Raw genomic sequence first — 27,917 nt, forward strand, 5'->3', positions numbered from 1 at the left:
AAGTATTTTGAGTTCTCCACAACCGAGCATTCAAAAATATTACCTCCAAGTTATAGTCCATGACAAAATGGAAACAATATTCCAGGAATTGGTGCGTCTGTGGTTGACCCAGTAAAACCCTGGCTATGCGGAACCCTTAGGGAATGAATGAGTCACTTTATAGAGTAGAATTTCCTGAATAGCTTGAAGGCGAAAACCTTAAGTGGCAAACAAGTCAACTTTTAAATAGAGGTTTCTAAACTTTCTAAACTGGCCTCCTCACCCCCTGCTTTCTAAAACAGAGGACCCAGGACATAACCTCATTTTAAGGCAGTCCTTAGGGGCTCACCAGTGCCTGGAAGGACTCCACTCTTAGGTCCAGAATTTTCCCTCTCTTGCAATCATCCCCACCCCACACCGGTGCCTCACTCCCGCCACCCCCGCCCTGCACTCACTTCATCCCTGGTCCCCACTCCAGGGTCTCATTACTGTGGGTCATCCAGGCATCCCGGAGCTCAACAGCCATGCCCAGCGGATCAGCAGTTCTCTCTGTCTCTCTTATTATAGCTGCAGAATTGGAATCTATCAAAGAAAGGCACAGAACCACATGGCCAGCCGCCACAGATATAGGCAGCCTGTGTTTGACACAGGACACTGCCCTTTATAGAGTTTCTAAAGCAGCCACACAGGTAGTTTTAGCTCCATTTTGATGACAAAACTAAGATTTGCAGGTTCTGTGAGCTTCGTAAGGTCCCCAGACCAAACACCAGTGTTCTAACCCCAAATCCTTCCACCTTGCTACCGTTTCAATTACCTACTTTGATCACGTGTCTTAAAATCTGCCAAGAGAACAGGCAGAAGGAGCCAAAATCAGCAACCCAGCAAAACCCCTTTAACTTGAAGATTCTTGGAATCAAGCTGGGCGGTAACTGTTTATTTCCGTTATTGTTAAAGTGTAGCTTGTGCGAATCATCAAATCATTGTAATTGCAAATGGCAAAGAAGTATTCAAGAGCCAGCCCACCGAGGGGTTTCTGAGAGAGGGGGTATGGACCACGTGACCAGGTCGGCCCTGTAATTGTGAACATCCCCTAAGGGAAGAAATCAAGGGGTTGGGGGGGAGTGAAAGTATCTGTGATTAAACGACTCTCAGGAGAGCTGGCTTCTGCTCTATTTTTATCTGGGAGTCCTACAGACCAGGAAGGTGTTTCTAACGATGGGTCCATTTCCACCATATCCCAGGACAACACCGTTAGTGTCCTGTGTTCCAACAAATCACTTATGACGGAATGCCAGCCGTTTGGATTTCTGTGGAAAGTACACCCCACTGTCACTCTGACTGTTATCCCTTTAAGTCGATGACCACAGGTCTCAAGTCACCACCCAGTACTGTTCGGAAAGGCTACTCCATTTCTTAGCAAGTTCCCTCTCCCCCTGCCCACGATGGCCATTCCATACCTTCTGCTCTCCCCTCGAGCCTCTTCCCTGCCTCTGCTCTCAGTCCATGACCTCGCCCCTTATGCAATCCAGAAAATAGAAGCCAGGATCAAAGGCTACCTCTTCTCCCCTCCATCAAGCCCTCGGCCCCTCAGTATCCAACTCTCCCTTCAGGCCAGTTCAGTTGATACAGTGACCACCTGTCTGCCTGGGCCTGGCAGCAGGGAGTGGCCCTAGGACACGGAACTTTCCGAATAAGGAACATCTCCCTGGACCCCACTCTTCTCTCCTCCTGCCAACTCGATTTGCTGTCCTCCCGAGCAAAGCTCTCCCCATGCTCACTGCCTCCTTTCACACCTGTCATTCTTGGTCAACCGCTTCCACTCGGGCCCCCTCCTCTTCCCTCCAACAAAACCTCCGTGGTCAAGATCACCCACACGGCCAAATCCAAAGTGAATTCTGAGTTCCCGTCTTATTCAACCTGGTAAGGTTGGTAAGGGATCAAGATTTTGGCATCTTTATTTCCTACTGATTACAGACCAACACTTTGGAGAAGGAGAACACGAAGGAACAGCTAGTTACAAGAATGAGGACGTGCTTGGGTAAAATGGCTATGAACATAGCTGAATGCCTACTCTGAATTTCTAGAACATGTCCCCCTGACCCAGGCTCTGCTCTAGATCCCATACTCCCCAGCTTAGAAAGGGCCAGTGGTTGGGGGCCTTCTAAGAGGGAAATTTGGACAAAGAGACGCAGATGTGTACAGAAAGAAGATGGCCATGGGTGTGAAGAGGCAGAAATGGAGGCTACAGGCGCAAACCAAGGAATGCCAAGGCTTGCCAGCAACCGGCAGAAGCCAGGAAGAGGCAAGGCAAGAGGCTTAGGCTTCCCTAGAACCTTCAGAGGGCACGTGGCCCCGACAACACTTTCTTTCTGGACTTGCTGTCTCCAGACCGAGAGAGAATAAATTTCTGTTATCTTAAGCCACCTGGAGAAACCAATATGACCCGCAGTTTGGATTTCCAGCCTGGACTGCCTCCCTGAACACCAGAACTCTCTTTGCACATCCGTGTCCTTGACATTGTCTTCTAGCAGTCTCAAACGTGACATGTCCCTAACTGAACTTTGGGGTTTTCTTCCCCAGACCCTTTTCTCCCGGTACACGGCAGAGGCCTTTTGTTAGCTGTTCAGGCCCAAAACGTAGGCATCATCGTGCATCCCTCTCTCGCCACTGCGCCTACATATCCAGTCCCTCAGCGGTTTCTGTCAGCTCTGCGTTCTAGATGTTTCCTCCCCTTCTGCCAACCATCATCACCTCTTGCCTCACTAGACTGTTCCAAAAGGGCAAGGACTTAGTCTGTTCATGGCTCTCCACGGGACCTGGAATGTAATGGGCATTCCATAAATACTTGTTAGATCAATGAATGAAATGAAACCTTATTAATTCAAACATTCCCCTGACTAAGAGTTTGGATCGCACAGATTGCATGGAGCACTGGGTGTGGTGCAAAAATAATGAATACTGTTATGCTGAAAATAAATAAAAAATACATTTAAAAAAAAAAAAGAGTTTGGATCATGTAAACAAAGGCTACCAAGCCCAGCAACAGTAAAATGAAGATAAGGAAGCATTTTAACTATGTGGGGCAATAAACCGTTTACAAGCAATATGTTAACCCTGAATCATTGCATACTCACAAGGGTCCTCAGGTTTCCCTCTTAAATGACCTGGTTTACTTGGTGGTTATACAGAGCCTGGGTCCTTCCTAGTTCAATCCATTCGAAGCATAGCCTTCAAAGTAGTATCAGTACATTTCCTTAAAAGAAAAGACATTATCTACAACTCAAACTTTTTTTTTAATATTTTATTTATTTATTTGACAAACAGCGATCACAAGTAGGTGGAGAGGCAGGCAGAGAGAGAGGAGGAAGCAAGCTCCCTGCTGAGCAGAGAACCTGACGCGGGACTCGATCCCAGGACCCTGGGATCATGCCCTGAGCTGAAGGCAGAGGCTTTAACCCACTGAGCCACCCAGGCGCCCCTACAACTCAAACTTTTGCAGTGACCTTTGAGAGCATACACATGCTAGAAACACCAGAGCTCTTCGATGTTTCTCGTCTCCACCATGGCTCGCCTAGCATTCCAAAAATGCATCTTGAAATACTCAAGCCTTTTGACACTGAGGAAAGCATGCTAGAAGCTGGGATTGGTTTGAAGAAGAGAGATAGCCACTCTCTCAAGCAGTTCTCAGCACACCCCACTGAGCCCGCAGCAGCGCCTTCCTCCCCTAGACGATGTGATCCGTACAATGGGTGGCCCACATTTGGCCATCTTCTCTGTGAAGTTGTTGCATACGGTTCATACCTCTGAAGTTCAATTCAGTTCAGCAAACACTTCCTGCAGCCTGATCTCGGGTCAGACACAGGGCCAGTGCCAAGGGCTCAAAGATGAGTAAACAACACATAGTCCCTAACTTCCAGAATATTCCACTGGGGGATAAGTATATTAGTTATATTAATTATATTGGGATTATGTTCACATACCCAGACCATAACGAAAGCTTGGTTGAGGCGGGTTTAAGGCGCCTTGTCGAGCAAGGTAAAGGAACAGGTAATTCCCCGAGGGAGAGAGATGGAGGCATGAGAGATGACCTGAGTCCACAAAGTGGACAACACAGGGAAAGCAGGAAGCCCGGCTCATCCACGCCATACGAGCGCTAGATCACACACCAAAAATTACATGAAAAAAAAAATCATATAATCTAGAGAATAACTCCTGGAGCTAGAATTCTGGCTCCTAGCCACCAAAACCCCACACAAGTTTCAAGGTTCAAAAACCAACTAATTGTCCCTAGTGCAGAAGATCTCAACAGCGACACCTGAAACATTTTGTGCTGGATAATCCCTTGTCTCAGGGGGCTGTCCTGTGAGCCCTAGGATGTTTGACAGCCCCCCTGGTGTCTTAGCTCAGGCTGGTAGGGCAAAAATACTCGACATGGGTGGCTTAAACTACAGAGATGTATCCCACAGTTCTGGAAGCTGGAAATCTGCCATCAGAGTGACAGAGCACGGGGATTTCTGGTGACAGTCCTCATCCTGGTTTGCCGATAGCCACTCTCTCGCTATATCCTTTTTTTTTTTTTTTAATTTTTTAAATTTCTTTTCAACATTTTTTTACCAATTTGATTTATATTTATTTATTTTTAAAGATTTTACTTCTTTGAGAGAGAAAGAGCAGATAAGGACAAGCCGACTCCTCCCTGAGCCCAACACTCCAGACCCTGAGATCTAGACGGAGCTAGGCTGGGGGCGGGGCTGCCCTTTGAGCCACTCCCGGGAGCCCCCATGGGGTCACACTGCCCATAAGCTGGCCCGTCCTCAAGAGGAAGTATGAGCAATCTCCTGATTGAGGCAAAGGGTTGGCACCACGTCAGATCTCCCTCCTGGGCCCACAGGCCCGCTTTCCCACAGCGTATGACCCCACTCGCCTACTCGGACTTCCCTCCATCTGCCTCTAGGCCTCGGGTGGGCTCTGCCCCCTGTTTCTCACACGCGCCCCCACGTGGGCTGACCCCTGTGGCTCTGACACCTCCCAGCCCCCTCCCCCTCCGGTTTATCTCCCCTTCTGTGGCCCTCACCCACGGGTCATCCACCGGTCCCCACTCCTTCCCCGCGCCGACCTCCACTTGTCCGCACTATCCCCTGGCCTGTGACCCACAGGCTCGTGGACCCTCCCTGGACCGCGTGGGCCACACACTGCTCCCTCCACTGCCCCTCTACCCTGAGCTCCCAGGCTTTGGCCAACACCCTGCCCTGAGGAGTACTTGCCAGAAACCAGCGGCTGCCCACCCCAGGGCCCCACTGTCACCGCCACCCTCCCCTCGCCCCCTGGGCCTCTCTGTCCACACTGCCTGACTCCCTCCTGCCTCACCATCCCGGTCAACACAGCCCTCAAACCCTGTGCCAGGCTTTCCCCCCTTCTCCCACTCCCAGCCACTACCAGAATGTCTCAGAGGGATCCAGACCCCTACATGAGGGTTACTGGGGGGCCCTTGTTTAAAATGCTGTGACAAAGACAGAAGCCAGACACGCAGGAGGACGGACACACACTGTGTGATTCCGCCTATCAGAGGTCTCCGGAGCAGGTCAATCCACAGAGACAGAAATGGAAGGTGGATGCCAGGGCCTGGGGGAGGGGGAGCGGGGAGTGAGGGCTAAATGGGGACAGAGTTTCTGTTTGGAAAAGGTGAAAGAGTTCCAAAGGTGGCTGGAGGTGATGGCTGCACACAGTGTGACTGTCCTTAATGACGCCAGACTGTGCACTGGAAAAATGATTAAAATACTCAAGTCTCGATTATGCATATTTTGCCGCAACAACAACAACAAAAAAAATGCTATGGGGCGCTTGGGGGGCTCAGTGGGTTAAGCATCTGCCTTGGGCTCAGGTCATGATCCCAGGGTCTGGGATCGAACCCTGCATCACATCGGGCTCCCCACTCGGCAGGGAGCCTGCTTCTCCCTCTCTCCCCACTCGGCAGGGAGCCTGCTTCTCCCTCTCCCTCTGCCTGCCACTCCCCCTGCTTGTCTTCATGTTCTCTCTCTCTCTCTCTCTCTGACAAATAAATAAATAAAATCTTTTAAAATTAAAAAAAAAAAAGCTACGACACAGCATCTTAGGAGTCCTGCAAGGAAGCCCTGTTTTTAAGCAGCTCCCCCCCACCCCGGGAAGATCTTCTGTGAGAACCAGGAGCTGCCACCCCCTCCAGTCCCAGGGCTGCTGAGCTTGGCCTTCCTGATCTGGACCGTCCCTTGGCCCAGGAGAGGTGGCAGGCCTCTGTCGCACCTGCCAAGAGCTGCTTGCCAGGACCAGCCCGAGGGCCACATGAAAGCATGTGAGGAGGCTGCTGACTTCCAAGGGGCTCTAACCTGGTGAAGGAGACAAGTTACAGAGCCGAGGGCAGGGAGCCCACGGGGACCCCGATCCCCGGATCCCCGACCCCATCCCTCAAGGCTTTCCTGAGGGGCGAGAGCTGTATCAGACCCTGAGGAATAACTGGCCTGGAGGAGCTTGGGGGTGCTGGGGTGCTGCTGGCCGAGGAATTACACACGCAAAGGCCTCTGGTCCATGTGAAAAGGACCAGAAGGGAGGGCTGGGGGGTGTGTACCAAGAACAAAGGGAAGCCTGGTCAGAGCCCCCCTCCCCCACCCCCACCCCCCCACTCCTCCCCACCCCAGGGTCCGGGGTGCACAAAGGCCTAGAATCTGGGTTGCTGGGCTGGGAGGAACTCCCCGCCACAGGAGCACAAAGCTCTCGGCCTCCTTATCTCCTCACACTAGTCCCTGTGGTTCTTGGGATGGTCTCCTGCCTCCCACCGCCTCAGCCAGGCAGGTCTGGTCAGCGAGAACATTCCTTTCTTCCAGCTACAGCTGGGGCTGGGGGTGGGTGGGGACAGGGGCAGGGGGAGGTGGCACCTGGCCCTGAGACCTTCAAACCAAAACTGACTCCCCAGCCCCCTTCCCCCACCCCCATCTCCCGCCCCTGCCACTGCCCCCCTGACTCAACTTCAGATTTGTAGACGGGTTTCCCAGCCTGCTCTCCCCATTTCTAGCGGGAGGGCAGGAGACAGGACTCGGGGAAGCCTCGAGCTCACAGACCCTGCTTCCTGGCAGGCAGGGCAGCCCTTAGCCCACTGCCCGTGACCGCTGGGGGAAGAGTTGGGGGGGGGGGGCAGGCAGGACCCAGTGGACTGTTGTCCTGCACAGTGAGAGCCACGGAACCCTCATCCTTGCTCTGCTTGTCTCTGTCCCTTCCTACGTGTGCCCTCCCTGCTGCTGAGAGCTTAGGGACGGGAGAAAACAAAGCACAAGGGTTAAATTGCATTCGGGACTTGTGTTCCAGTTCATTCTAGATACATCAATTCAGAATCTAATCCAGCAAACTTGGGATCAGCGGAGGAGGGCCTGACCCTTTCTGGAAGGCCCTGAACTCTGAAGGCCTGACCTCTGTCCCCGAACAGGGCCTTCCTTCCCGAGCTCTCCGCTATGCGAGGAATTCTGCATGCAATAAAAATTGGAAAAAAAAAAAATCCCCCCTGGATTTGCTGCTTTGGGATCTGACCAAGTCGGAATGTGTGTCGCGGAGGAATGCTCGCTGCCTGGGCAAGGTCAGCGACGCGCAGGAAAGCAGATCTCAGAAAATCACGTCCTCGACCTTCCCAAAAAAGCCCAGGAGCTGCCTTCCACGAGAGCCAGACGGAAGAGCGGAGCAGCTGGCAGAAGGCGGGCCTGATCCTTCACCACGAGGTAACGAGGGTGAGAAAGAGTTAAAGGCTGAACCCTGTCCTCGAAGAATTCAGACGGAGAAACCCTAACCTCCAGCACCTCGGAATGGGACTGTGTCTGAAGACAGGTCCTTCAAGAAGTGGCTGAGGTAAAGGAAGGTCATCAGAGGGGGCCGAGTCAGTAGGACTCGTGTCCTACCCGCAAGAGGCCATAAGGACACAGGCAGAGAAGGAAGATGCTGAGGAGACATTATCCAGAAGCCGAGGACAGAGGCCTTGACCCTGGGCTTCTGGCCTCCAGAACTGTGAGAAAATAAGACTCTGTTGTTTCAGCCACCTGGTCTGTGGCACCCTGTTAGCACGGCCCTCACAGGTGAAGGCCGAAGACCTGCCACCTACCTGAAGAGAAGAACAGAAGAGCTAAAGGAAAGTGAACCTGCTGTGAGTGTGAACAGTCGTGATGGCTGGGGGCTGGGTCCACATAGCTGCATTTCCCAGGATTCCCGTCCTTCTAGGGTCCCGGGTCAGCGAGGGCCCTAGAGGAATGTATGGCATTCGGAAGGTTTGGAAGGCACAGGAGAAGCACTGCCATCTTGTTCTGCTCTGAAGGAGGCTCAGGGCCCACCTTGCTGGCCCTGCAGCAAACCCAGCTCCCAGGCCAGGTGAATGCGGCTCTGGGATGAGGGCCGCAGCTTGCCCCTCGGGTCTCCCCTCCAGGTCATCGTGGAGAAGGCAGGCAGTGAGGGCCAGACATGGTTCCGGGCTGTCTCCCCACTGTCCCTCCCTGATCCGGCCCAGATGAGACACAAGACGGCACCTTACACAGACCACAGACTGACCTCCCACTGGCACGGGCGCTCGGACCCAGGGATAGAGCCCCTCTTCTCTTTATAGCTCACGGACATTCCACTTCTCTCATCAAATCTTGACTGATATAATAATCAACAGGAAAAAAAAAAATCAGTCTTAGCAGCTAGCCGAACAGGTGCGCGTTGAAGACACATAACCTGATGAGGTCTTGTATGTTTAATTCCCTGAGATAGCAGTGTCGGCGAGTAAGCCTGATGGAGTCAACATTGGGCCTCTCACCAGACGCAGAATCCCAAAGCCTGTTCTTTTCCCAGCGGCTGTTCCCGGCCATGCATCCTCCCACACGGCTCTTTGCTTCCATTCCTCTTGCGTCATCTAGGCTAGAGCCTCGGGGCTTCCGTCCTGCCTCCACACCTCCTTCCCACTACCTGCTGCTGGTCCCAAGCCCCTGCTTCTAGAAAGCCACGCTGCAGCACACTTCAAAGTCGAAAGACCAAGACCAAACCCTCTGCCTGGATGTTTAGACCTTTTATAATCTGTCCCCACCCTACTGCCCCCGCCATCCTCCCCCACTGCTCCTCAATGCGTACCCTCTACAGACTGAGGTCAGTCTCACCTTCCCTGCTGGGGGCCTGCCAGGTCTCTCCATCCCTCGGCCACCCCTCGGGTTGTCTCCGTGTTGCAGGACCTCTCATCGTGCGAGGCTCAAATCTTGCCTCCTTCACGAAAGCTTCCTTCAACAAGGCCATCAGGGGTAGCAGTCTAGAGAAAGGCCTCTGGAGCTAGCCAGCCTGCATTCAAACCCTGCCTTTGCCGTTACGAGCCCTCCGTCACTCAATCTTTCTGCCCCTCAGATGCCTTCATTGTAAAACAGGCATGTAACTGTACCCGCCTCACAGGGTTTTCCTGAGGATCCATGAGTGAAGTTACCCAAAGCCTTTCCATCATGCCTGACATCTAAAAAGTGCCTGATAAGGGTTAGTCCTTATTTTAGTTTTATTTTCATTATTGTCTGACCCTCCTGCCCATCTCCAACCCTCTTCTCCCCTGAGTTTCTACACCTAGTAATAGCAGAGACCACATCACTCAAGCACATTATGCATAGTTGATCTTGTACCGTTCGGTGCAATTTCGTGTGTAACAAAGAGGAACAAGAACAGTCTATCTGTAATCAGAACATCAAAAAGCAATAGCTTATGCATGAGCATAAAATATTCCTCATTCCTAATGTGCAGAATAAGCAGGAGAGCGTTCCCTGCTTCTTCCTGATAGCATTTAACCCCTAAAAAGCCTAGGAGGAAAAAGATAAAAACAACCTTCAGAAACGTAAAGACAGGAGAATGCCTGTCCAACCCCACCCCCCATCCCCTGGCACCACAACGGTCCTGAAACTCATCCTCCTGGTGCATCTGAACACCAAAATGTGACATTTTTGAAGACGTGGTTGTCCCATGAAGAACTACCTGGAAGATGGTCTGATCAGAGGAGGGGACCTCAAGTCTGCATCGGCTCCTCCTGAAATTGAACTGCATCCAAGTTAGGGGAGACCCTAGGGGGCCACTAGATGGTGACAGCATCAGGTGGGGAGGGGGGGCAGTCCCTGGTGCCGTGCAGGCTCTCCGCACTCCCTCCCCAGGACTTCTGGTTTACTGCCCAGACTGTTAAAGGCTCATGAATTAGCCAGTTCCTAGTTCAAGATAATGTAGAAGTCACACAACACTCCGCTTTTACAGGACTCCTTTCCTTCAGCTTTAAAATGAGGGCATTAGCGGAACCAGAGGGGAGATAACGAAGCACCCAGCTCTGAAATTTTGCACAGTGTTTTCTTTTTTTTTTTAAGATTATATTTATTTATTTACTTACTTATTTATTTGAGGGAGTATGAGGAGGAGGAGCAGAGGGAGAGGGACAAGCAGACTCCAAGCTGAGCCCAGAGCCCAGCTGGAAGGGTGGTTCCCACAACCCTGAGATCATGACCTGAGCCAAAATCAAAAATCAGATGCTTAACAAACTAAGCCCCCCAGGTACCCCAGCACGGTGCTTTCTGGACAGTCAGAGCAGGCAAAAGCAGCCAAGGAGGGCTCTAAGGGTTTAGTTTTTGCCCCAGGCAATCTACAGATTCTGTGCAATCCCGATCAAAATTCCAACGGCATTTTTCAGAGAAACGGAAACAATAATCCTAACATTTGCAAAGAGCCACAAAAGAGTCAAAGCAATCTTGAGAAAGGCGAACCATGCTGATTTCACTTCCTGATTTCCAGCTACATTACAAAGCCACAATAATCAGAACGGTAGGATTTTGGCTTAACAGCAGACACGCATATCAAAGGGAACAGAACAGAGAGTCCAGAAACAAACCCATGCACTTATGGACAATTTACGACAAAGGAGCCAGGGATATACAACCGGGAAGGGGTAGTCTCTTCCCTAGGTGAGAGTCTGATCTCCCCTTTCCCTGTGAGCAGAGCAGTATCAGAAAGAAGGGAGGAAAAAAAACAAACAGAGCTTTAACTTAGCCTTGAAGCCTCTGGTACCTGAGTTCTCCAGGCTGAAAGGTGCCAAAGCCAAGGATGGATATGGCAAGCTACAGGGCTTACCTGGGTTCAAGGCCCAGCTGTGACACTTAGAGCAAGCCTCTGCTTTCCCAGCCATTGCATAAGGCTAATAATCACGCTTACTTTACACACGTATTGATTAAAGTGTAAAGCACTTTGCCCAGAACCCAAAGCGAAGTAGGTGCTCAAATCATTGGGCTATTCAGCAACTGTGGACCGGTGTCTACAAAATGATAGACGATTCCAAGGCACTGGGGCACAATCTTAAAAAAGACTCCACCTTACAGACTTGGCCTTTGGGAGGAAAAGACAGATAAGAAGAAATAACCAAAATAAAGTAAGATTTTCTCAAAAGCACAGGAGAAGAATATGAAGAAGAATCAAGCAGGACAAATGAGACAGGAAGGGGGCTGTGGTTTTAGGTAAAGTCCTCGGAAAAGGCCATTTCTCCATTAGAAGAAAGCACTCTGGAAGGGACACCCTAATAATCCTCATTGCCCGTGCTCTGGACATGGTACCAACAGAGTATTTCTCTTGGTGTTCAAATGGACATTTCTGCTCAACCATACCTCCCAAAATCGAACGTCCTAGCTGGAAGAGAACTTGGAGAGTCTCTATTTCACTTTGTTGATGAAGGACTGAGACCCAGGAAAGTGGGCTGACAAACCCAGGGCCACCCAGTTCAGAGACAGAGGTTGACCCTGCCTCTAAGGCCAATGTTCTTGCCTCTCTTGTAGTCCATTGTCTCTGACCATATAAACCTGCCGCCTGGAGCCTGGAAGTTTTGCTCTAGTTCACAGTTCATTCAGACACGTCCGACAGGAAAAAAAAAAAAAAAAAAATTATCATAGATTTGCAAGAAGACATTCATGAACCAGTGACCCTCATTTCAAGAATTAAGAGTGAGGGGCGCCTGAGTGGCTCAGTGGGTTAAGCCTCTGCCTTCAGCTCAGGTCATAATCTTAGGGTCCTGGGATCGAGCCCCGCATCAGGCTCTCTGATCTGCGGGGAGCCTGCTTCCCCAGGCTCTCTCTCTCTGCCTGCTGCTCTTCCTACTTGTGATCGTTCTCTCTGTGTGTCAAATAAATAAATAAAATCTTTTTAAACAATTAGAATTAAGAGTGAGAGGCCATTGCTTCCAGTGATCACTGGGTACCAAGAATCCCATCACACGCAAAGGCAAACACTACCCGCAAACCACGTATACAGCACTCCTTGGCTGTAAGACCGTCATCAAAAAAACCAAAAACCCGTTTCCATTCTTTTTTTTTCTCCTTAGATTGTCACCAAAATGTGAAAACAAAACTGTGGATTGTGCTGAATCCTTGAACCCCTCAGAAGAGCCCGCAGAGCCCAGTGCTCACCGGGACGTTCCTAAAGGGCTGTTTCTCTTAGGAGAGAATTCCTTGCCTCCATCAGGGACATTTCTAAGAGCCACCAAGGCTAACGGGACCAGCGAGAGCTGATCAACCAGTTGTCCCTTGGCAGCCCAGCTGCCCTGGGCTAGAAGGACGACAGCGGGGGCCGAACACGTCGGCGCAGCTGTCAGGGACACGGGAACATCAGTGGGCCCTTAAGGTGGGGACTTCAACTCTCCACCCATCCATTCAGCAGACACGAACTGAGGGCCTGCTATGGGCCAGGCACTGAGGGATGACGGGAAACCAGACAGAGCCCCTGACAACACGGCCCTTCTAATGAGGAAGAAGGAAGTGAGGGAAGTGGGGAGTTAAGAAGCATGGGAGAGCAATAAGGAAATGCATTAGAGACAGAGACAGTGCCTGAGGTCGGGGGAAGGGAGCTTCGGTACTTCAGGTAAGATCCCAGAGACGATCTCTCTGGTCAAGCAACACTGGAGGGCAAAGAGTCCGTCAAGGAAAGAACATTCCAGGCACAGTTCACAGCAAATGCAGAAGCCCTGAGGTGGAAGAGCAAGGAGCCCCTGGCGGCCCGAGCTCAGTTGCGGAGGAGAGTTGGGGTCAGAAGAGCAGGGAGGGCCAACAGACCTTTGCAACCCCTTGAGATCTCCCTCGAGTAAGACAGAGAGCCAGGGAAGGTCATGAGTGAGGCAGGACATGAACTGACTAATGCTTTAAAAGGATGGAGCCTGATGCTGTGCTAAGGGACCAGAGAGTACCCAGGGCAGAAACAGGGAAAGCGGTTCGGAAACAGCTGCCATCCTCCCGATGATGAGAGACAAGGCGGCCATGACCAGGGCAATAAGGACAGAGATGCGGAGAAGGGACTAGATTGCGGATCTGGAAGATGGAGCCGATGGAAATTGGTAATCACCTGTGTACAGGCTGTAAAAGAATTAGGGGAGTCCACGGGACGCCTGGGTGGCTCAGTTGGTTAAGTATCTGCCTTCAGCTCAGGTCATGATCCCAGAGTCCTGAGACCCATATGGCGCTTCTTGCTCAACAGAGAGCCTGCTTCTCCCTCTGCCTGATGCTCTCCCTGCTTGTGCTCTCTCTCTCTCTGTCTTGTCTCTCTCTCTGTCTCTCTGACAAATAAATAAATGGAAACTTAAAAAAAAAAAAGAAAGAAAGAAAGAAAAGAAAGGAATTAAAGGAGTCCAGGGTGATGTCCAAGTTTCAGCCTGACCAAGCTGGGGGTAACACTGACGTTCGCAGAGAGAAATACTGTGGGAGGCACCCGGTGGAGGTAGGGAGAAGGGTAAGGAAGAGAGAATTTTCCCAGCAGGTGTTTAAGTTCTGTTTCTTTTTCTTTTTCTTTTTCTTTTTTTAAGATTTTATTCATGTATTTGACACAGAGAGAGAGATCACAAGCAGGCAGAGAGGCAGGCAGAGAGAGAGGGGGAAGCAGGCTCCCCGCTGAGCAGGCAGCTTGATGCGGGACTCAATCCCAGGACCCTGGGATTATGACCTGAGCTGAAGGCAGAGGCTTAACCCACTGAGCCACCCAGACGCCTCCAGGCTCTGTTTCTAATTGGTAAAGCCAGCCTTGCACAGGAGATGGGCCACATGATCCAGCAGTCCCCCTACTGGCTATACACTCACAAGAATTAAAAGTGGGTACTCGTGCAGGTGCATTGTACACGGTCCACGTTTTGAAAAGCCTCATTCACAACAGCCAAAATGTGGAAGCCACACAAACATCCATCAACAGATAAACGGGTAACTGGGCGTGTGTATCCAATGGAGTATGCTTCAGCTTGCTACAGCGTGCAGAAACCTTGCAGACCTCACGCTTAGTGAAATCAAGCCAGATCCAAAGGACAAATGTAGGATTCCACTGAGGGACCCCAAGTGGTTAAATTCAGAGAGGCAGAAAATGAAACGGGGGTTGCCAGGGGCTGGAGGGAGGAGGGAAGGGAAAAGTAGTGTTCAATGGGTCCAGAGTTTCTGTCGGGGAAGATGAAGATGTTCTGGAGATAGACGGTAGCAACGGCTGCACAGCGGTGTGTGTGTCCTTGATGCCACCAACCGAACACCTCCAGTGGTTAAAATGGAAAGCTCTATGTTATGTATACTTTATGATTTAAAAAAAAAAAATAGATGGTGATCTCACAGCTTAGTCCACTGACAAGGGCTCTAGAAGGTGTGCACACACACAAACGCAAATGAAAAATGATTCTCGAGTTGTCCTATGGTGAACTGTGGGGCCAGGGGTACCGCATCCATTCCTCCAAGTGGCTTCGGAATAAGGGGAGGGAGGCCTCGCAGGAGAGGCAGGGGCCGAACGGGAGCTTGTCCCAGGCAGAAAGGACAGTGTGAAAGAAGACAGGACTGGGGCGCCTGGGTGGCTCAGTCAGTTAAGTGTCCAACTTTTGATTTCAACTCAGGTCGTGATCTTAGGATCATGAGACACGAGCCCGGCGTTGGGCTCCTCACTAAGCACAGAGCCTGCTTGGGATTCTCTCTCTCTCTCTCTCCTTCTACCCTCTCCCCTGCTCTCTGCGCGCTCTCTCTCTCTCTCCCACTCTCTCTCTCAAATAAATAAATAAATAAAATCTTTAAAAAAGAAGAAAAAGAAAAAGAAAGAAAGAGGACAGGACTGGAGTAAGACGTTCAGAGAAGCAAAGTGAGCAAAGAAGACGAAACAGCAGGAACGGGCATGACCTGGCACGGAGCGCGAGAGACCTGCCGACAGCCTTGGTGACCAAGGGCAAGAGCCCGTGGCAAGCAGTCCCACTTGAGGCTGATGAAGGGCCACACCGGCGACAGCTCAGACTGAGCACTTACTATACGTCTGAGCCGCGGACAGGGACTAAGTGACTCACACAGCCAACGACCCTGTAAGGGGAGTCCCCCAGTCATTCCCGGGTCACAAAGGAGGACACTGGAAACCTCCCAAGGTCAGAGCGGCAGAAACGGGATTCAGTGCAGCCCTGCAGCCGGGCTCTCAGCCTCTAATCTGCGCACCTCCTGATGGCGGGCAGCCCCGAGGTCAGCTTCCCTGGACTCTACCCTTCCAAACTCACTGGAGCATTTAGGATACTGTGTGACTGGGTCGATGTCTTGATTCAAGACCCCCACTGGGGGGGCGCCTGGGGGGCTCAGTCTTTAAGCATCTGTCTTTGGCTCAGGTCATGAGCCTAGGGTTCTGGGATCAAGCCCCACATGGGGCTCCCTGCTCAGTGGGAAGCCTCCCTCTCCCTCTGTGCTCTCGCGCTCTCTCTCGATCTCAGTCTCTCTCAAGTAAAATAAATAAAATATTTTTAAAAAGAAGACGAAGAAAAAGATTGGGGGGTGGGGAAGAGAGCCCCTTGGTCCAAACTTCACAGTCTTACCTCAAAGTGCAACAACGTCTTTCTGATCAAACCTCCTGATCTGCTTATTTACCAGAACGACTCTCGATGACAACAGCTGACAGCCGTGTTGCCATGACAAATGCGAGTTGTGTGCCGTTCAAACGCGTTTCTAACAATCAAGGGAAATGGCAGAATCCTTCTGAGAAGTTGATGTAGAGATAGCTGGAGGCTCGTGGCGGGGGCAGGAAAGGGTCGTTTCTGGCATCCCAGGGAGGTCACGTGGACACAAAACGCAGCCTCAAAGTCCACGCAAGTGTGGGACGTGGAAGTGGGTTTGCAAGGAGACGTCAGGGTCAGGGGAGAACCTACGACGCGGTCGGTCAAGGAGTCTCCACCAGGGAGAACCGTGCTCTCCCCTCTAGTGTGAACCGAGACCCACGAAGCCACAGCAAGTCCCTCCCAGCCGCACAGATTTTATCTGAATCCCTGGGCTGGGCGGCTTTGCTTCTGCCTTCAGGGCTGGCTCTCAGTAAAGGCTCCTTGACGGGAAGCGACACCATAATCTCAGAGTGTACCATGCCCTTTGAGGAAGGGGGTCAAATCCCAAACACCTTTCAGTCTCAAGACATTTAATAAGAGGCCAACAAAGTATATTGCAGAGCAAGACCTGCCGCACTGGGAAGGCAAACACTGCAACAAGCTAGAAGCCGCTTCCAGAAGGCGAGAGAGATGACTGCCCAGCCCTGTGTGAGTACTAGGAAGCCCGCCAGAGGCTCCTGCCATCATTTGTTTCATGTGCTTGCCACAGTGTGCCCAGGGACCTCCCCGGTCTCCACTGGACGTGAAGCCTAGTAGAACCCCAGCCTCCAGGGAGCTGACACAGGGAGGCCCGGGCACCCCAAGACAGCAAGGGACACTGAACCCAGACTCAGAGGCTCAGGGGGGCCTGGGGGGCCTGATTCAAACGCTCAGAAAAACTGGGAGCGAGGTGCCTGGGTGGCTCAGCCGGTTAAGCAGTTAAGCGCCTGCCTTCGGCTCAGGGCACGTCAGGGTCGTGGGATGGAGTCCTGCAAACACAGGCTCCCTGCTCGGGGGGAGTCCGCTTCCCTCTCCTTCTGCCCCTCACAGCCATCGCTTTTGGTTTTGCTTTCTCTGTCTCTCAAATAAATTTTAAAAATCTTTGTGGGTTTTTTTTTTTTTTTAAGATTTTATCTATTTATTTGACAGAGAGAGAGAGACAGCGAGAGAGGGAACACAAGCAGGGGGAGAGGGAGAAGGAAAAGCAGGCTTCTGCTAAGCAGGGAGCCTGATGTGGGGCTCGATCCCAGGATTCTGGGATCGTGACCTGAGCTGAGGCAGCCACCCAACAGCTGAGCCACCCAGGCGCCCTTCAAATAAATAAATAAAATCTTTAAAAGAAAGAAGGAAAGAGGGAGGGAGGAAGAGACCAGGGAGCCCAAGGCACGGGGAAGAGCCCCTCAGATACACCGCAGCAGGGGGACCAGCATCAGGGAAGGGAAGGGAAAGGCGCCCATGGGAAGCTGGGGGGGGTCGAAATGGCAGCTGGGTCAGGGCAGCACCCCGGGGTTAAGCCAAAGGTGTGAACCGCACCCTGAGAGAAAAGAGGAGCCACTGCAGAATGTGAAGCGGTAGTAACGTGATCTGGTTTTTATTTTATTTTTTTTTTAAGATTTTTATTTATTTATTTGATAGACAGAGAGAGATCACAAGTAGGCAGAGAGGCAGGCAGAGAGAGAGGGGGAAGCAGTCTCCCCGCTGAGCGGAGAGCCCGATGCGGGGCTCGATCCCAGGACCCTGGGATCATGACCTGAGCTGAAAGCAGAGGCTTAAACCACTGAACCACCCAGGTGCCCCCTGGTTTTTATTTTATTTTAGACGGGCCTCTACTTACAGCTGCCTCCACCTGCGGCAGAAAAATCCACGCGGGGCAGACGCGTGAGGAGGTGGTTGCCGTCACAAATGAAAATCAGAGTCAGCAGCCATGGAGCTTGGAAAAGCAGGCTGGAATCCGCAGGCCCCCAGAGGTGACCCCGAGAGAGAGTCTAGTGTCAGAAAAATAAAGACGGCGGGACAGGTCCGTGGGAAATGCTGCAGTTTGTGAGCTTTCGGGAAGAGAAGCACCCACGAAGGGCCTGGGAAGGGAGGGGAGAAGCTGCCCTAAGCACTGTGGACACAAGAGGACAAGAGATGTCACTCGGTGGAGGGCGGGGAAGCTTCCAGGAGGGAGGACGCACTGTGCCAAGCACCCAGAGACTGCCCTGGGCGGGGTAAGGATTAACCAGAACGGCATGGGGGTTGGGGGGGGAGGGGGGAGCCCAGGGGCGATGGGGGGGCACTAGGGTGAGTGGCAGGCAAGGAAAGAGCGCCCTTTCTAGCATGTTGGCTCCACAGGAACAACCCCACAGATAGTCAGAGGGGGAGGGGTTCTTTAAACTGGGGAAGAAGGGGTGCACAGAGGTATTAGTAGGAAGGAGATACCAAGGTAGAGGTGGGGTGCTGGCGAGAGAAGGGGTGAGTGAAGGCGAGCACAGAACCCCTGGTGGGATCCCACATGGTGCTGGGATGGGGGAGGGGGTTCCTGGGACAAGGTGAGGGGAGAGCTGATGAGCTCGGACTGCCCAGGGACAGGCTGTCCCCAGGCTCCCGCTGACAGGCTCCACAAAGATTTTCCACATTTCTAGAAAGGCCATACATTCCCTATTTTCCGTGAAATCTCCGGATTTTTTTTTTTTAAGATCTTATTTATTTATTTAACAGAGAGAGATCACAAGTAGGCAGAGAGGCAGGCAGAGAGAGACAGGAGGAAGCAGGCTCCCTGCTGAGCAGAGAGCTCGATGTGGGACTCGATCCCAGGACTCTGAAATCATGACCTGAGCCGAAGGCAGTGGCTTAACCCACTGAGCCACCCAGGCGCCCCGAATTCTCCGGATTTTTAAATGTGGCGAGCTACCTTAAAAAAAAAACAGTTTAAGTCTTACACAGGCCCAGATCATGGCTAGGGCCTGGACTGAGCCAAGAGCCCCCACCCCCATCCCTGCGCCGCCCGCTTAGTGCTCTGTGACCCTGTGATCCAGAACCTTCACTCTCCAGTTAATTCTTCCTCTCTCTCGCCCTTCACGTGGGTGTCTTCCCTCAGGAAGGCCTCAGTGCGCCTGGAAGACACGGTCCTATGTGGACGCTATCATTGCCCTGGTCTCCAGATGGGATGTGTCCTTACCAAGACCCAAGACCGTTCTTTTAGTCCCACCACCTTCTCTCACCTGCATTTGGGGTGGAAACTGAGACTGCTCGGCTCGATTGGAGGTTTCCTCAGGTTTATTCTGGTCTTTGCATTCCAGGGCTGATGGTTGTGATGTGCTCTAACAACAAGGACAAGGATTATTAAAGGGTCACTTTTAAAGTCATCCAATTGATTAACATTTCTCGACGGGTATATAAAAAACCCAGAGGCCCCAACTTTCCCCACCACCACTTCTCAGCCCGGCCCCCTCCTCTCTCACTTGGAAGCTCTGCCTGTAGGAGAAAGAACAGAATCTTAAGAAAGGAGTTGACAAAAACTGAAAGACATCCTGTGGCGAAAGTCTGGTGAACCTTGTACAAGGGGAATGATGCTATCTCAGGTTCATAGATTCAGCAAGCAAGCCTTGTTCCCGTCCTCAAGGATTTTGCAATGGCGGAAGGAGAAAGATAAGGTCCAGTGTAACACTGTGAACAAGGGGCTGTCGAGCAAAGAATGTGTAGAAAGGAGGGTTGTGAGTTACGTCCACTGAGCATCTCCTCTCTGTCCAGCACTGAGCTGGATACCATGGGATGGAGTCTGAAGTCTACTGGGAGGAGTTCCTGAAACTTTATGTGAGAGCTCTCCAATCCTGGGTGACCACCATCTTGGATGGGGACTCCCAACAGGAAGGAAAGCCCACCTGGCTATGGGATTCCCTGGTCAAGGCCAAGATTCCATCTGACAACAACATAGAAACCAGGTCATAGAGAACATAATTGCGACCAACAGCTCCAGTGAGATGTTCTTTTCATGTGTTTGCACACGTTGAACATCATCCCAAGAAATTACTCTTCTCCAAGACAAAGAAACTTGGAACTTAATGAGTAGAATGAGCCTGGATCTTCAACTTCAAACTTATTCATGCTTCCTTCTCACAGTTGGCTGATCTCTCCTGCCCCAAGCTTTCAAAGGGATGTTGGAGGCACTTAAATTTTTCTTCACCATAAAAGTAAGAAAATCCCCTATTAGACCTTCCTAAGGGCTGGACCCATGGATCATTTGTCTCTATGTCCCTGTTTATAGAGCCTAGAAGAGCTTCCCAGGCACTCTGGAAATGTCTGTGGCATGTCTGTGGAAGGAAGAGAGGAAGGAAGGAAGGAGGCAAAGAGGAAGGGGGAAAATAAGATTCTTTTAGCTGAATAATGCTTGTGTTTCTTTAAAAAACCAATGGCGTGAAGACTTCCAAGGCTCCTAAAAGCTGCACATACATTAACCCCATTAATCGAAGCTGATTCTTCTTAGTCCACAGATTTTTAAAATTCTAATAGATTAATCAAGTGTGAATCATTCTAGAGAAACAATCTTGCCTTTTCCAGAAAGGGCTTGGTTGAGTAACTCTCCTCTGTTTCATTTTGTTCAGTTTTCAATTATAAAATGAGACTCAGAAGAAGTTCAAATAACCACAGAAGAAAGGAATGTTTTTTTTCTTTCAGAAAGAACTGAATAATAATAGCAAACACATCAGCACTTACCATGGGCCAAAAGCTATTTTATCTTGTGCGTTAACTCCTTATGGCAACTCTAGAGACAGTAGCTTCACTTATTTTGTTCTACACAACAGAAAACTGAGGCCCAGAGAGTTTGAGTAACTTGCCCAAGATCACACAACTAGGACGTGGCAGTGCTAGGATCTGAAACCAAGCCCTCTGATTCATGAACCCACACTCTAAACCGTTAAACCAACCACTCAGGTCCAGCAGCATATATTAGAAAATGAGAAAAGTCTGAGCCAAAGTTACTACAATGCCCCAAATAAGAAGTCACCCTGAAGAAAGTATGGCTCTTAGCTACAAGCGTATCTCCTCACAGTGTCCTCTCTTGGAGTAGCTTGTGGCCAAAACTTGAGTGCTTTAAAATAACAAAGTAGGAGCACTTGGGTGGCTCAGTCGGTTAAGCGTCAACTCTTGGTTTCTGCTCAGGTCATGATCTCAGGATCGTGAGATCGAGCCCCACGTTGGAACGCTTGAGAGATTCTCTCTCCTTCTCCCTGTGTCTCCCCACCCCAGTCCATGCTCTCTCTCTTTCTCAAATAAATAAACAAATAAAACCTTTTTTAAAAGTGGGGAGTTGGGGGAGGCACCAGGGTAGTTCAGTGGGTTAAAGCCTCTGCCTTCAGCTCAGGTCATGATCCCAGGGTCCTGGGATCGAGTTCCACGTCAGGCTCTCTGCTCAGCAGGGAGCCTGCTTCCTCCTCTCTCTCTGCCTGCCTCTCTGCCTACTTGTGATCTCTGTCAAATAAATAAAATCTTAAAAAGAGAGAGAGAGAGAGAAATAACAGAGTAATATTTCTAAAACTAGCAAAACGAACATTCCGTAGTAGCTGGACTGGACAAAGGGGTAGGAAGGGAATTCAGTTCCAAGTCTTTAGAAAACGAAACAATCATGCTTTCAAGCAAATGGCTTTCTGATCCAAATACAAAATTCATCTGAAACCACCAAAACAAGTCACAAGCCTTAAAAATCCTACCTCAACCGGAGGAGGAACCCACTGTTCAATGCAGCCATACTGGAGGCACGAGAGATTAACATTAAGTCCTACATGACCCTAAACTAGATGCTGTCAGTGACAAAGAACCAGACCGAGAGAAAGCTGGCAGTGGGGGGAGGGGCGGGGTAGAATTCTTTCCCAGTGCCATTTTGGTTTTATCCTGAATACCGAGGTTGAAAAACATAGAGGAAGGAAGGAATGGCATCGGGAGGAAAAGAGCCACGAAATTAAACAATGTACGATCCTAAATGCCCTTAAAGCTTTTCCTCTTAAAATGCACTTCTCAGTGTGGAAAACATTGTCCTAGGTGGCGTGAGGGCTTGGAAAAGATTAAGGCGGGATCCAGCCCATGACATAGCTTCTATTGTGCTCCAAGGTGGGCCTGATGATAACCTCAAAGCCAAGCAAAGGACCAAACCCACAAGTTCAGCTGACATGTTCTGAGCTGATCAAAGGAGAACCCCAGGGGCTGGATGGCAGAGAACACACTGTTGGCTTGAGACTGGACAACCTGGCATCGTCATTCCAGGGCACGGCCACTGTGGGACAGGAAGGCATGTGACGGAAGGACAGGCTGCGGCCATGGAGGTCATCCTCCCCCACCTCCGCACACTCCAAGACCCCACAGTCCTGTGTTTCACATCTAAAGGTCATGGTGAAATATGTGGAGAAAACAGATTTGTGACTATTCCTGATTATTACTCACTTTGTGCAAAATAATTACCAAGTACAGAACACATAGCCGTTAAATGGGATTATCACTGTCCGTGCGGCTATGTCGCTAATGGGAATCACTGACAAGTTCCTGGCCAAGTAGAATGAGCTGAACGTTATTATTCAAGCCATGAGATCATGGTTTTTGGCCAATAGTAAAAGAGATCTCTAAGAGCCAACAAAGGTGTGGAAAAAGCGGAGGTTTTCACACCCAAAAGTGGGAATGTGTGTGAATACAGCCTTTCGGGAGTGCAATTTAGAGTAGCTTTAAAATGTTCAATGCCCGTGCGCCTTCAGCCAGCAATGACGTCTCTAAGAATTCAGGGGAAGTATTTGAGCATGTGCTCCAAGAGGTATGTGCAAGGATGTTTGCAGACACTGGAAATAACCTAAAGTTCCGTCTAGAACAATCATTAAACATAGAATTTGTCATCTATGCCGTGCCATATAGTCTGTAACAGTGAAAAAGAATGAACATTGACCTACATACTGTTAAAGGGGATGGGGGAAGCAAATTGCAAAATAAGACGGTGCAATCTTATTTATGGTTTCTTTCATTTTTTTAACCTTTTTTTTTAAGAGTTAATTTTTTTTAAAGATTTTATTTATTTGACAAAGACTACAAATAGCCAGAGAGGCAGACAGAGAGAGAGAGGAGGAAGCAAGCTCCCTGCTGAGCAGAGAGCCTGATGAGGAGCTTGATCCCAGGACTCTGGAATCATGACCTGAGCCAAAGGCAGAGGCTTTAACCCACTGAGCCACCCAGGCTCCCCTTAAGAGTTAATTTCAAGTGATCTACACCCAACATGGGGCTCGAACTTAGAACCCAGAGATCAAGAGTCGCAGAGTGGAATGCTCTACTGAACGAGGCAGCCAGGGGCCCCATTTATGGTTTCTTTTCACCCACCAAACTACAGACATCTGCGTTAACACACAGATGCACCGAGCAAAGTCTGCTGGGCTCACGCCGAGAGGACGTCAGCGAGTTACGCTAAGGAGGAACACGCAACAGGGTTTCGGGGATGAGGACTTCTTGGATTGTTTTCAATGTTTCCCAAAACTGAATTGCTATGTGGTGTAATTAGAAATTAAATTCTGAGGGGGGGGATGGGCACAATAGAGAAAAAAATTAAATCTCTGCCAACGTTGGTCCTAAAAACGCCCAACTGTGTGTGCGTTGGGGTGCAAAATATTTTACCAGCGTGATTACATCCACAAGAGGAAGTCGGCTCAGCAAATATTTATTGAGCACCTACTGTGGGCCAGGCACTGTTTGCAACTCTGGGGAAATATTAAAAAGATCTGCCTCGATGGAGTTTGCATTCCAGTGGAGTTCACAGCGGCGTATCCGCTTTGAGGGGAGGGTGGTGCTTCTGGGAGAGAAGCGTGGGCTGATACAAGGTGCCCAGGGTAGGGGGGCAAGGCAGAGATAGGCTCTAGTCCTCTCTTCTAGGCCAGGGAAAGAGGAAGAGGCAGGACCCAGAGCACCTGCTGGCCCCTCACTGAACATGGTCTATGTCTGCTCCAACCAGCTGCACAAGTTGGGGTGTCTCTTGTCAGCTGGAAGGCCACCCCCCACTCACAGAACAGGGAATTGTGGAGGGGAGGTGACTCAGGAGAGGCCCACCATCTAGAAAGTGCAGCTCAACTTACTGCAGGGGTCACCAGGCAATATTCACAAATATCAAATCATCATGGGGAGGCCCTAAAGCTAACACCAGGTTCTAGGTCAAGTCTCTCTCAATAAAACGAGAAAGAAAAAAAGTGGAACTGAGTGTGTGGGATAGCCAAGAGATTAACAGTAGAATTCAAGGTGAGAAGGTTAAGGGAATCCTCCTTACCCCAGACCAACCTGCATTTCGAGGGATGGCCAGCAGAGAGCTCAGGGTAAATACAAAGGAATGACTCCATAATAGTGAACTCCATAATAGTGAAATTGTTGACATCCTTGATGAGCCAGTAGGGGGAGATTTCAGGAGATTTCAGGTGGGTCTTTCCTGAGGCCTTCAAATCACACCTTACAGGCACTGGGCTGCCCCACCTGAACCCCCCCCCCCCCCCAGCAACCCTCTCCACCACCCCCCCCAGCTTCCCTGTCAAGCCAGTTCACACGGGCGCTGGAAGGCTCAGGTAATCTGATTGGCCGGGAGATTCGTGTTTGCTAGGGAAGACTGGCTTTGTTAAGATCAAAGTCAGGTTTCAACCTGTTCCTCCCAAACCTACGTGCAATCCCTCATAGAGCCCAACATAGGGCGTGGTGAGCAGCTTTGCATAGCTCTGATGATTTATAAAATCCAAGTGGGTTTTAAAACTTCTCAGTACAAGATAGTGGAAATTAGGCTAAAGAACCACCCCCACGAAGCGCCTGGGTGCCTGGTTAAGCAGTTAAGCATCTGCCTTTGGTTCAGGTCATGCATAGTCTCAGCATCTTGGGATCGAGCCCTGTGCAGCTCCCTGCTCAGGAGGGGATCTGCTTCTCCCTCTCCCTTTGCCCTTTCCCCACTGCTCCTGCAAACGTTCCCTCTGTCAAATAAATAAAAACTTTTCTAAAATATTAAATAAAAAAAAAAAAAGAACCACCTCCACTCCATTTCCACTTTGAATTAAGAGAATCAACTGGGGGATTCCTGACCCACCGATTTACGGATGGTCTCTTCCTCAACAGGGAAGTCCTTCCTCCCTCCGGGACCTTGCGATCCATGGATAAGGAACCAGCACAAACAGCAGGTCAGCCGCCCATGGCCAAGTCTGCACTGGGCTGAGAATGGTATTTCTTTCTAGACCAATGAACGTTGCTCGAACACACTGGCCCCAGATTAAAACACACAATTCCTCACCACTTCCCCAGGAGTGATTTCTGATCTCAATGCCTCAAAATCTGCTTTCTAGAAGGACTTTGCCCAAACCTGAGAAAGACAAACACCTTCACCACACCCCAGCCTGGCTGTCCTCGAAGGAGGCTTGGAAACACTGTGAAAGGCGTGCGTGGGAGTGCTTTGCGCTGGGACCCCACACACACTCTCCTGCGCTCACGGGCCTGTATGTCACAGCCAAGTGCTTCCCAGCAAAGTACACAAGGGCTTTGTCTCATTCTGCAATGGTCGGCACTGGCCATGGGGCTACGGGGGCCACCGCTGTGTTTGTCCCGCTCAAAGAGAACAGCCTGGTGGGGGTGGGGTAGCTTGCTGCCACAAAGAGCCGGCCAGCCCCACCTTGCTTCAGGTGGAAAACACAACTCTCCACATCCTGGCTGGGCTTTCCGGTCCAGAATTTCACTAGGAAGGAAGGCAGGGAGGGACAAGAAGGCGGGGGAACAAAAGAAGGCGCTTTCTTTGCATGACTCTCTTAATAAAACAAAGCCTAGTCAGGGCACTCCATGTCTCATCAGAAAGACACACATTTTCGATTAATACAAACAAAAATAATCAATTGGGAAGAGAAAAATCAAGTCACAATCCCAGACTGGAGCAATGGGTGACATTTCAGATGCTAGCCACCGGTTTTGGAGAAAAGTAATCAGATTTGGGGAGCCCTTCCTCCTCCTCGGCCCAGCTTTCTCCCCCTACCCCTTCCCAGCTTCAGTTCATGGCCATGGGCTCTCCCCTGTAGTTCCAGTGGCGGCCATCTTGAATGCCCCCCTCCCCGCCCACCAAACCCCCATTCAGTGCCCTTTGCGCTCCACAGCCACCAGGTCGACACCCTTCTAGGTCTCCAGGCTTTTCTTTATCTCCTTTTCCACTCCAACAAGGCAGTCCCGCATGCTGGCCAAGTGTGGTTTGCTGACCAGGCAGCAAGCGTTCCCTGCTTTCCACCCTTGTTAAATCAGACTCATCCACAGCTCAAGGAGAACAGCCGACCTTCAGACCCTTAGCCATGACATGAGGAAACCAGTTCTGGTGGGTGTTTCTTTTGTTGGTTTTCCTGGGTTGGGTTGGGTCACAGTCAGGACTAGGATGGCGAACAAGCAGGCTGCATCCTTCCCTCATAGAGCTGATAGTCTGATGGCGGAGGCAGACACACCCACAACTAGTAGTCCCTGGTAATCTAGTAGGAATAGTACTGAGAACCGGAAGGTACAGGGCAGCAGGAGCACACAGACAGTTGGGGGATATGGGGGTGGCAAGGAAGAATTATTCCCAGAAGAAATGTCCCCCTAAACCAAAACCCAAAGGATGAGGAAGAGAAGGCTACTTAAAAGCCAGGGGGCCAGAGATGGCAGGGGATGGTCAGGATTGCTGGGAAGAGCTGAGTGTGGCCCAGAGCCCAGCTTGAGGCTGCAGAACTTGACAGTGGCCAGTTACAAGCAGGGGCAAGCTTTCCTGGGGCTTTGGGCTGGAACACAGAAGGGCTGAGACACACAGGGCTCAGGGTTCATGGCCATCTCTTCCCTGCGTGAACCTGTACATGGCTCAGGCTGTCTTAATACAGCATCCTGATTCCACTCTTCACACTCCGTTAGCAAGAGCTCATTGAATGCCCATGAACACAGAGCAACGGGAACCCAATCCAGCCCGAAGAGAGTCAGCAGGTGACACGCCTCACTCCCCGTGTTTTTTCCTGTACTTGGTCCTACACCCAGAAGCGCCCTCTCAAAGTTTCTCCAGGATGACGTCACGATAACAGGGCAGGCAAAGCTTCGTGGGACACACAGGAACTGACCATTTCCCCTTCAGAAATCATCAAATGCCGAAAGTGAATGGGGTGCAGGACGTGCTGGGCGGGCTTCTCACCCAGCTCGTTGGCAAGGTCTGCAACCACCATCCTGTGGCAAGAACCCTATTAATCCAAGGTGTTTATTTCCTTTTGATAAACAGTAATTTGTAATTTCCCATTTCTAGGGACAATAATGACTTCAAACAAAGGGCAGGCACCAAAAGCAGTATTTAGAGGGAGCAGTTCTAATCCATAGCTGGATGGCGGCTCAGTGAAAAAATAAATTTTTATCCAAAAAAAAAAACAGCCCTTGGTTAAAAGTATGAATTTGTCTCTTCGATCTGATTTGGAAGACAAGTCATTTTTGGAGATACAGGGTGCTCAAATAGAGAAAGAAAAGGAAAAAGCCACCTCCTCCAAGCAGGCCCCCAGGACTACCAGTTCTTGCCCCTGCCTATGCATGGCGCTAAGTAGGCTCACCTGCTACTCTTCCCTCCCACAGTGAAATTCCTAGAATTTATTTTCTAGGAATTTAGACAATCCACCAAGGCTGCCTCCACTCTCTCACTTAACCTCCCTAATCTGCCTAAAGGGCCCACTTGAAATTCAAATCGTGAGCCGTGAGCCGAACTTGCAGTGTTACAAGTAGAAAATGCCCTGTCATTAGTCAGTCCTGCCTGTTCACATTCCAGCGCTCTCTGCTGCCTGGCCCCTGGAGGCGGAAGACACAGAACCCAGGCCATAGGGCGCTGAATGGAAAGGCCTTCCAAAGCCTTCTCTGTCACCTGGGCCACAGTAGGGACCTCAAGACAGGGAGGGGTCAAGTGCCCCCGCTATGGCCCAGGGTTGTGTCACACCCAGAGAGAAAAGCAAGACAGGGAACTACCCATGCTGTGCGTGAGGCTTTGCTAAAAGGCTCTCCTGTCCCAAAATACCTGGAGCTGGCCAGCCCCGGGTCCATCCCTGGGACCAACCCTGGGACCAAA

The 27,917-nt window shown here is 50.7% G+C and overlaps 3 long non-coding RNA genes across 3 annotated transcripts in view; all 3 read left to right on the forward strand.

The window, feature by feature from the left end:
• Positions 1–27,917, forward strand: part of LOC309873108 — a 61,176-nt gene that overhangs the window by 24,548 nt on the left and 8,711 nt on the right. The window lies entirely within an intron of this gene.
• LOC309873104 lies at positions 15,073–22,819 on the forward strand. The gene is made up of 3 exons (XR_014316189.1): positions 15,073–15,470; positions 15,870–16,522; positions 19,135–22,819. It is a non-coding gene; the product is annotated as an uncharacterized lncRNA (long non-coding RNA).
• LOC309873109 lies at positions 24,357–27,235 on the forward strand. Its single transcript, XR_014316195.1, has 2 exons — positions 24,357–24,408; positions 24,944–27,235. It is a non-coding gene; the product is annotated as an uncharacterized lncRNA (long non-coding RNA).

This window comes from Mustela nivalis (genome assembly GCF_964662115.1).
Source record: "Mustela nivalis genome assembly, chromosome: 9".
In the NCBI taxonomy this organism is placed as follows: domain Eukaryota; kingdom Metazoa; phylum Chordata; class Mammalia; order Carnivora; family Mustelidae; genus Mustela; species Mustela nivalis.